A 9,335-nucleotide genomic window follows, 5' to 3' on the forward strand; every position below is an offset into this window, starting at 1 on the left:
TCACTGTGTTGCTTAGAGCCTTGCTAAGTTGCTGAGGCTGGCTTTGAACTCTTCTGCTTCAGCCTCCTGAAAAATCCCTTCTTGAGGTCTAACAGATATCTCAAAATTAACGTGTTAAAAATGAATTATTATGTCCCATTCATTCTTTTCTATTGCTATCCTCCCTCCCTTCCCTTCATCCTCCTTTGTCTAATGCAATGAACTGCTATTCTTCCTCTACCCCCACCTTATTGTGGGTTAGTATTTGCATATCAGAGAGAACATTTGACCATTGAATTTTGGGGGTTGGCTGTATATCCACAAGACGGGTTGTAATTAGAATAAGTTCTATTCCATGCCTTTATAATTATATAAAATGGACTCCAAAACAATACAATACAATAATACAATAAAATAAAAGGGAGATCAGGAGAGGAAAGGGATCAAGAGGTGGAAGCAGGGAGGTGGGAAGTGCTGGGGAGTAATATTGGTCAAATTATATTGTTATATCATGTGCACATACGAATATGTAACATTAATTCCATCAATATGTACAAATATAATGCACCAAGAAAAAAATGTGAAAAAAAATATATAAAGTGAATTCTTGATCCTTTTCAAACATGCTATATGCTATCAGTCCTTTGCATCTCAGGATTGCCTATCTTTTCTATTTTCAATTGTTTGGCTTTCTTGATTCTCTTCCTTTTCTCACCTCAACATAAAATGTCAGCAACTTTGATTTGCTCAACTTTCAAAATATACACAACAACAACCACTTGTCACTGCTGCCACTTTTGCCTAAACCACTTTCACTTCTCTCATGAATTATTGCCCATCCAATTTCTACCTTTACTTTTCTAAAGTCTGTTCTCAGCCCAGAGAACAACACAGGGCTTCTTTATAATGCAAATCAAATGTTATGCCTTAGCTCAAAATACTCCAATGAAATCTCTTTCCTCCGTAAAATTTGTCTTTAAAATAGTTTACACGTCTCTACATGATCTGACTTCGTTGCTTCTATGACCTCATCTCCTAAGCACCCTTCTTCATTTTTTCTGCTCCAGACACATGAAACCTCTTTCCCAATCTGATCATGTTTGTGCTTCAGGGCCTTTGCACAGGCCACTTTCTCTGTTTGGCCTGCTCTTTCCTCAGATATCTTCATGTTGACTTCCTCTCCAATTTATGAGTTCTTTCTAAATGACTTGTTCTTCAAATATCATTTTTTCAGCTTACCTAGTTTCATAGATTCAAATGATAACTGGTATGAATATTTGCCTTATGCATAATTAGGAATTTGTGGATTGTTTATGAATATGTGCTGACATAAAAGCACAGCAAGAGACTTGGCAAGAAAGAAGAAAAGGGGCTGGGGCTGGGGCTCAGTGGCAAAGCGCTTGCCTAGCACATGTGAGGCACTGGGTTTGATCCTCAGCATCACATAAAAATAAATAAATAAAAGTATGTGTCCATCTACAACTAAAAATATTTTAAAAAAGAAAGAAGAGAAGAATGACAATATATGACATAGCTCCAAAATTTTCAAGTTGGATAAAGTTTAAGATCCCAAGCAATGTTTCACACTAGGAAATACAGATGAACTACAAAATAGTATTTATTTTCAATCACAATAAGGCACATACAAATACAATACACAGTGAAAAAGCCACACAACACATTCATATTTACTATCATGTGCCTGATATTCTCCAAGGTGTACACTTCATTTTTAATGCTTTCATAAATTCTGCAAGGTGAGGAAACTGAGATTTACAGAGAAGAGGTGGTTCCTCTGAGATCACAAAGCTTAAAAATGGCAGGGACCATATTTATAGGAGGTGGGGTGACCAAGGATAGTTCTGACTCCAGATCTTTTGCTTTTTTGTTACACTAGGTGGTTTGTCATCCTGACTCTCTCAAGGAAATAGAATACCCATTAGGGAAAATTGATTTCACCCTAATTTTGATATTATAACGAATTTACTCAGCTGCTTCTCTGGCCTTTATAAAGAATGTAGTAATAATTGTAGAATTGATCCTTGGCTTTACAATTTGTAGTGAAGTTTTCTTCTGTTTTGTTAATTTATTATATCACCTTATGTGGTGTCTTGTAGGTAAATGTGCCCTCCTAGTACACCTTGCTTTTTTGAGTAAATGACAGAGCACTCCAGAATCACTGGGGCCTTGGGAATAGATTATATTCCCACCAGGCATTTTTCCCATTTCAATTTCTGACTCTCTAGAAGAGAGAAGAGGCGAGGAGAAGAGAAGATAGGAAAGAGAGATTGTTTCTGTCTGGAGGATACAACAGGGTGTGAGAAGAAAGACGAGTAAATGCCTTAGAGTTAACTAAAGACAAAAATAAAAATATGAATAAACATTACATTAGCTAGTAACAACACAAGCAGTCTATTTTCCCACCATGGAATAAGTCTCCAAATGGCAAGAAGAAATGTGATGTACTTGACTGAACCTATGGAAGGCCTGGTCCCTTCATGAGGTCAAGAACAACATTTATGAAAGCAGATGAACTGGCCATTTCATGGCTTCCAACTTGCTTCATCTTGGATATAACAAAGTCAGATGTTAGATGAAACAGAAGGAGATAGAATGGAATGAATGAACGCCAAGCCTGTACTCCAGATTTCTTAATTTAATATTTCATAGACTCCCAAGAATCTTCCATTTGAAATAGTCTGGATCCTACATCCAAAACCCAGTGATTTAGATAACTCTTTCTGGTGGACAAGGAGACTAAATGAGAAAGATGTGCTTTGATATCTGGTTATGCTGCTTTTTTTTTTCTTTTACTTAACAGACATTTTGATAAAGTAAATCAAGTTGTTTTTTTTTTTTTTTCTAAAATCCAAGATCTAATTACTGTGTGAATAGCCTCACCACTTCCATTTACATTTGCTAATATTTTAAATCAGGACTGGAAAGATATTTGAATCCGGCCAGTAGAAAGCAAAGGGTCATTTCTATGGATACCATGCAGCTCCAAATAAATATTTACAACAAATATTACTGAACAAACTCCATGCTGCAAACACTTTATACTTTCAGCCGAGGTAATCACCTACTTTGCACAAAATGAAATTAGACAAGACACTCTGTGTCTTAAAGATGGAAATACTTTTCCAGGAACAAAATGGTAATTTTATGAAAGATCAAGATGCCTATTAAAGGATAAATTTGATAAATTTACTATCAAATTTTTACTAATTGTGATATCATTTAGGAAACAAGGAAATTGTTCTTGTGCTCCAGTTGGATTTTGGTCTGCCCAGGACTAATGTTGATCTGAAGTCAATATTTGCAATCCAAATTGGTAATCTTTGCACTGCAGCCTGGTTAAAAGAATATATACATAAATAATATGTCCCTGGCCAGGTTAAGTTTGTAGATCAGGGCATAGAGAGACTCAGAACTCCTCTTATATGATCTGTTCTATCTATAGGATTGGAAGTACAGATTTCACAAAAATGGTAGTAGACATCAGGTTTCCAGATATTTCAAATAGATCAGGCCAGGCAGGGTGGCACACACCTGTAATCCCAGTGGCTTGGGAGGCTGAAGCAGGAGGATTCCAAGTTTAAGGCCAGCCTCAGCAATTTAATGAAGCCCTAAGCAACTTAGATTCTGTCTCAAAAAATAAAAAGGGCTGAGGATGTGTCTCAGTGGTGAAGACCCTGTGGGTTCAATCCCCAGTACCAAAATAAATAAAATAAAATACATCAGCATAACAGAGGCGAATATCCATACATAAATGTACCGGACAATTGTTATGGAGTAGGGAAGGGGGACCTAATACTGTCCAGGGAAAGAAGTTAGGCCACATCACTTGGTGCTCCAGAAATATTGGGAGTCAAATTGGTATGAAAATAGGTTTTATTCAAAGCCAGCTTTGAAAGAAGATAGAAGAAAGTTATCTTTTCAAAAATGTCATCTTCAGAATCTCTGAGGGCAAGCAAAGCTTTTAAAAAGAGAAGAGGCAGCAAAGTGAGACAAAAGACAGGAAATACGAATGTGCCGATTTAGATAGCCTGTACTAGACAGGCTGGTCACGTGGTGATCTCCTGCTCTGTTTCCTTAGTACCCATGAGGGGGTGGAGTTAGAACCCTTCAGCCTTTACTGTCAGCATGAGGAAGTTGTTCTCAATTTTAGAGGGGCCCAAACTTGAATCTGTTTCACAGTGAACATTTAAAAACAATAGTAATCAGGGACTATAGAAAAATACCATTTTTATAGAATTACCTCCAGGAATATCATCTCTCCATGAGCAAGGCTTGGAAACCTCTAACAGTGACCTTCTTAAGTTGTAGTTGACAGGGACAGAGAGCAAGAACCGTGGCTTTTGCCCTAAGGAGCCAAAATTTAGAGGACTTACTGATTTTTTACTACTACTTGAGTTCACAAATGTTTTTATCTGCCCCGAATACTAAGACCATTTAATTCCAAACCAGATAATCCTCCTGCCTCAGCCTCCTGAGCTGCTGGGATTACAGGCATGTGCCACCACACCTGGCTAATTTTGCGTATTAACTGAAGTGTACCGAAAGAAATACAAAACTTTAGAAAAGAAATTCTTTGCTACAGAATATATCAGTTCTTCAAAGATCCGTCTAAGTCAAGACAAAATATTTTGAAAAGTATTAAGGTGTTGTGTCTTCATTTTTTAAATTGCATAATTTGGTTTTAGACATCATTGATTCATCTGCTGTAATAAAAGCTGATTAGGTCTGCCACTATTTATTCCCCCATCTTCCAATTTTGTTGCTTACATTAATTTTTTATTGTTGGGGTTTTAAATATTTACATTCTGATCTGCAACCATAGTATCCACACTATTTAATCTTATTTCTCTATTTAAAGGGATTCAAGCCCACTATGAATCTCTTCATCAGAATTTCTTTATTCCTCACTTTTTAAAATTTTTGGCTCATTTTTAAATTTTTTTTTTGTGGTAAGATTTTTACCACTGAATAAATTTTTCAAGAAAAGCTTTGAGTTCATGTTTTAGAATGTTCTGGAATAACATTCTTTCTTACAGCTCCACTGTCTCCTATCAAGGAATGTTCTTGTAAAGCTGCCTTGATTCTCCCCTCCCCTGCACCATCTTTTTGGTGACGTTGTTTCCTGCTTGGTATGTAAAGACTTCTTTCTTAAAGTTGAAAATAAAACTAGCTGGGTTTTCAACTGTTCTGAATAATTTTACCTGCTTATAAGTGCATTTACTACACTTGCATATAAACACAGTGTTTTTTTTTTGTGTGTGTGTGTGTGTGCGTATGGTGGGGGGGTACCGGGGATTGAACTCAGGGGCACTGGATCACTGAGCCACATCCCCATTTTGTATTTTATGTAGATACAGGGTCTCACTGAATTGCTTAGCACCTGACTTTTGCTGAGGCTGGCTTTGAACTCACAAACCTCCTCTCTCAGCCTTCTGAGCCACTTGGATTATAGCTGGGTGTGAATGGGCCCAGTGATAAACACATTTTGTCAAGGGAAATTTTCCATATAACATCTAAATATTTCTAACTGACTTGTTAAAATCTCTTCTTTAGTGACATGGATTATACTCAGATTGCATTGTCTTTGTCTTCTATATTCAACATTTCCTTTAATTCTTGTGTCTTTGTGTAATCTGAACCCTTCATTCTGCCTTAATTTAATTCTGGCATGCCTGTTTTGCTCCTTGGTGTTTCTAGTTCATTTATCAGCTTTCTAATGATGTTTTGGTTCAAAAAATTTGTTTCCTCTGCTCAGCAATTTCCTTTTTCAAAGCTTCCCAATGGTTTATTATCTTTGCTTGACTTATCAGTCTTCAAAATCTACAAGGGCTTGTGAGTTGTATTTGTTTCCAAATGTATCTTTCATGTGTTATCATTTTTTGGCTTTAGTTGGCCATACTATTCTGTTCTTGTTCATAATTATGAGATTAGCTTACATGCTCTGTAGAATCTTGTATAATATAGGTGAATTCTCATGGATTCCAAATGTATCTGGGACTTGTTTCTTTTATTATTAGGGTGAAATGAATAAATTATAAAAGACTTGGATATGGAAACTGTTCATTGGATAATATTTTATTTATGACATTGAAGCCACACCAAAATGCATATATGTGTGGGAGGGTAGGATTTGAACTTATGAAGGATCAATAATTATATCTTTTCTCCTTATGTTAACTCAGTGTTATATCTTATAAATGCTGAATTTAATTTTACAAGTTAAGCTAACTAAATTGACACATTTAAACAGGATAGAGAAAAGGAGGAACATTCTCATTATTCCTATGAAGGTGATGATACAAGAAGGTCCTGGCATTCTAATAAATCCAGGAACAACCAAATTAAAAAGTTCTTGGATGGTAAGAAAGCCTGAAATGAGGCATGCCCTTTCCTATCTGCCATCCTCAAATTGAATGTGTCATTAAGGAAGGTTAAACACACACACACACACACACACACACAATTGTGACAAAATGCCAACTCCAACATATTCAGACATTCCAGTATCTGAAGGTAGGAAGTTTTTGAAGCTGGTAGATTCACTACTGAATGTTCCTGGGTTTAAGCATCATCCTATTTATCTTCTCTCAACTATAAGGACAATAGCAATGAATTTCATCCCCCCCACACACACAGAATATTGTGTTGCTATTTCTTCTTTTTTGGGGGTATCATGTGACAATGATTTCTCACACATGACAAAAACATCCCCCTTCTTGACTCCTTAAGAAGAAAACTGTCCATTAACTTGGGACTTTAGTAAGGTCACTTATAATGTTCTGTGCTCAAGAAGAAAAATCCAGACTGGATGAGTGTACAATTATCATGATTCCTAGCTGGCTGAAACAATATATGCCAGAAGGTGCTAATAAATGGACTGATATCAGGCTGAAGGAACTCTCTGATCTCCAGCTTTTGCCCTTTGCCCACTGGTGGTACCTATTATCAAAACTGGATGAATATGTAAAATACTTATCAAATGTATAGGTAATATCTAAGTGTCTTAAAGCTCAGAATCACAACCCAAAATATGAAAACAGGCTGCAGTAATAGGCCAGATATAATGAGATCAAATTTAAATGGATAATACAAAGTTCTGTATATTTGTCCAAAAAGATTTCTACTGCTGAAGAATAGGATGCACAAAATTTTGCTATGTGGATAACAACATACGATGTACCTGTTAAAACTGGTCAAATATTAGGCAGCAGTGTAAGAAATAGTTATTTGTTGGGTAGTGGAAAGAACATTGGATCTGGTATCAGAAAATTGGGTCAAGCTCCAATTCTACTTCTTTGATTCTTCAACATTTTGACCCTTACTGTCTTCTCAGGGTTGTTGTGAAGTTAAAATGACTTACCATGTCTAAGTACTTGTGCTCAATAAACACGACCTAGAAAAGTTACCATTCACTAATAAAACAGATGGCTTGGCCACTCCATTTTGTCCCAGAAAAGTTGGCACTTGGAATGAGTTCTAAATGCTATATTCACAAGCAAAGTGGAGCTACTTCCAAAGACAGGCACTGAGGCAGATGAACATCTCCAAGGAGAATGTGAAGAATTGTTACATGAACCCAGGATAACTGACTTGAAGAATAGTGAATTCAAGGAAGGCCATACCTACGTTCAAACATCTGATTGAATGCTTCATGGCTTTCTGAAAAACTCCAAAGCAGTAGAACTAATATTGGAGGATGAAAAACAAAAGAATGCGGGTCAGGGCAGCCACTTGGTGGAGATGTTGTGAGCAATTTCAAGACAAGTGGATGGTTGGACTCTATGGTCTTTAACAGGATAGTCTGATTGTCATATTTCCAGGACACTTTTCATGAAGTGGTTCCTTCTGTATCAGAGTAATCCAAGGTCTCCAGTATCTTGGGTTGTGCTGATTTCTAGCCTTAAAATACCACCTTCTCTCCAGCTCTAAGCCAGACCTCTGATTTTTTTACTCTGCCTTCTCCCACCAATTTGTTCTTGTTTTATTATTATTATTATTATTATTATTATTATTATTATTAGGAATTTCTGGTCACCTCTGCAATGCCGTCTTTTCTCAAACTATCCAAAAGACATAGCAGAAAGGTTGATTTGTGGGCTTTTTGGTAGATAAGCCAGTCAAACATGATTTCTTGGTTGCTGAAGTAAGAAGGTAGAGTAGGAATAAGAAGCAGGATTTAAGAAGTCCTGAATTGGAGCTATGCACCAAGAAATGTTCTTGGTGTACAACCTCAGATCAAGTTTATGTATTTATTTTTTCTGCTGGGGATGGAGCCCAGAACCTCATGCATGCTAGGCAAATATTCAACCACTGAGCTACACCCCCAGCTCTAAGACCAGGCTTTTAGTGGAGATTTGGATTTTGTTTAGAAAGTAAGGGACCCAGGCCCTTTGCCTTGAGGCTTACTAAAAGTACACAAAAGTTATTTGTTCAAAGGATGACTTTCCCCTGTTTTCTGGAGGCAAGAAGAGTCCTGGGAAGATTGCTCAACACCTCCAGTACATCCAGATCTCAATAGGGAATGTATCTGGAGCAACCAGAGAGGATGTCCGCTTTCTGAAGGGCGGGGTCTATCCCGTTCGGCTCCCAGGTTACCCCAGGGAACCGTTTTTATTTTTTTACAGCCTCGCAGGCGGGGCGGGGGTGGGTGGCTGCAGGGCGGTTACCAGGGACGCGGCCGCCCGCGCGGCGGGGCTGGGGTGAAAGAGGACGCTGGCGGGGGAGGGGTCCGTGGCTTCTGACTGGCTGGGTTGCAAAGATTCATTTGCATAACACTCTCTGACGTGTTCTGATTGGCCAAAGCCAGAGGGGTGGCGGTGGGGTGATTCCAAGGGCCGGGAGCTCTAGCCCAAGGACCTTTTCGTTCCGGAGTTACCCCGGTGGGTGTGAGTTGTTGCGTGGGCCCGAGGGAGCTGGGTGGCCCGGTTTGGGAAGTTTTTCAGGCAGGTGCATGAGCCATCTTTCTCTGATAGGGTTTAAGAAATGTGCAAGAACAGTGGCTGGGAGTCAAGAAACTGGGAGATCCAGATCAGACAGAAGGAAGGAAGCGTATCAAGGAAAGGGTGGAGGGCAAAAGGAAGGAGTTAGGGGGTTTCTCTCAAGCTGGACTTTTTTCTCGGGATGGGATCCTTTTGCTAGAGCACTTGGTTTTCCGTTTTCGTCAGTTACTAATCACACTGTATTGGAACTGGGTAGAAGAGAAAACGAGGGCAGGATCACAGCATTTAATAAATCTGAGTGCTGAGTTTTCAAGCGGACGCATTCCTAACTTAAAATATCAAGAGGGTTTGGGATGAGGAATAAAAGACGTTTTAATTTATGAGATCAACTACTGA

This window comes from Marmota marmota, unplaced genomic scaffold (genome assembly GCF_001458135.2).
Source record: "Marmota marmota marmota unplaced genomic scaffold, marMar, whole genome shotgun sequence".
Classification (NCBI taxonomy): domain Eukaryota; kingdom Metazoa; phylum Chordata; class Mammalia; order Rodentia; family Sciuridae; genus Marmota; species Marmota marmota.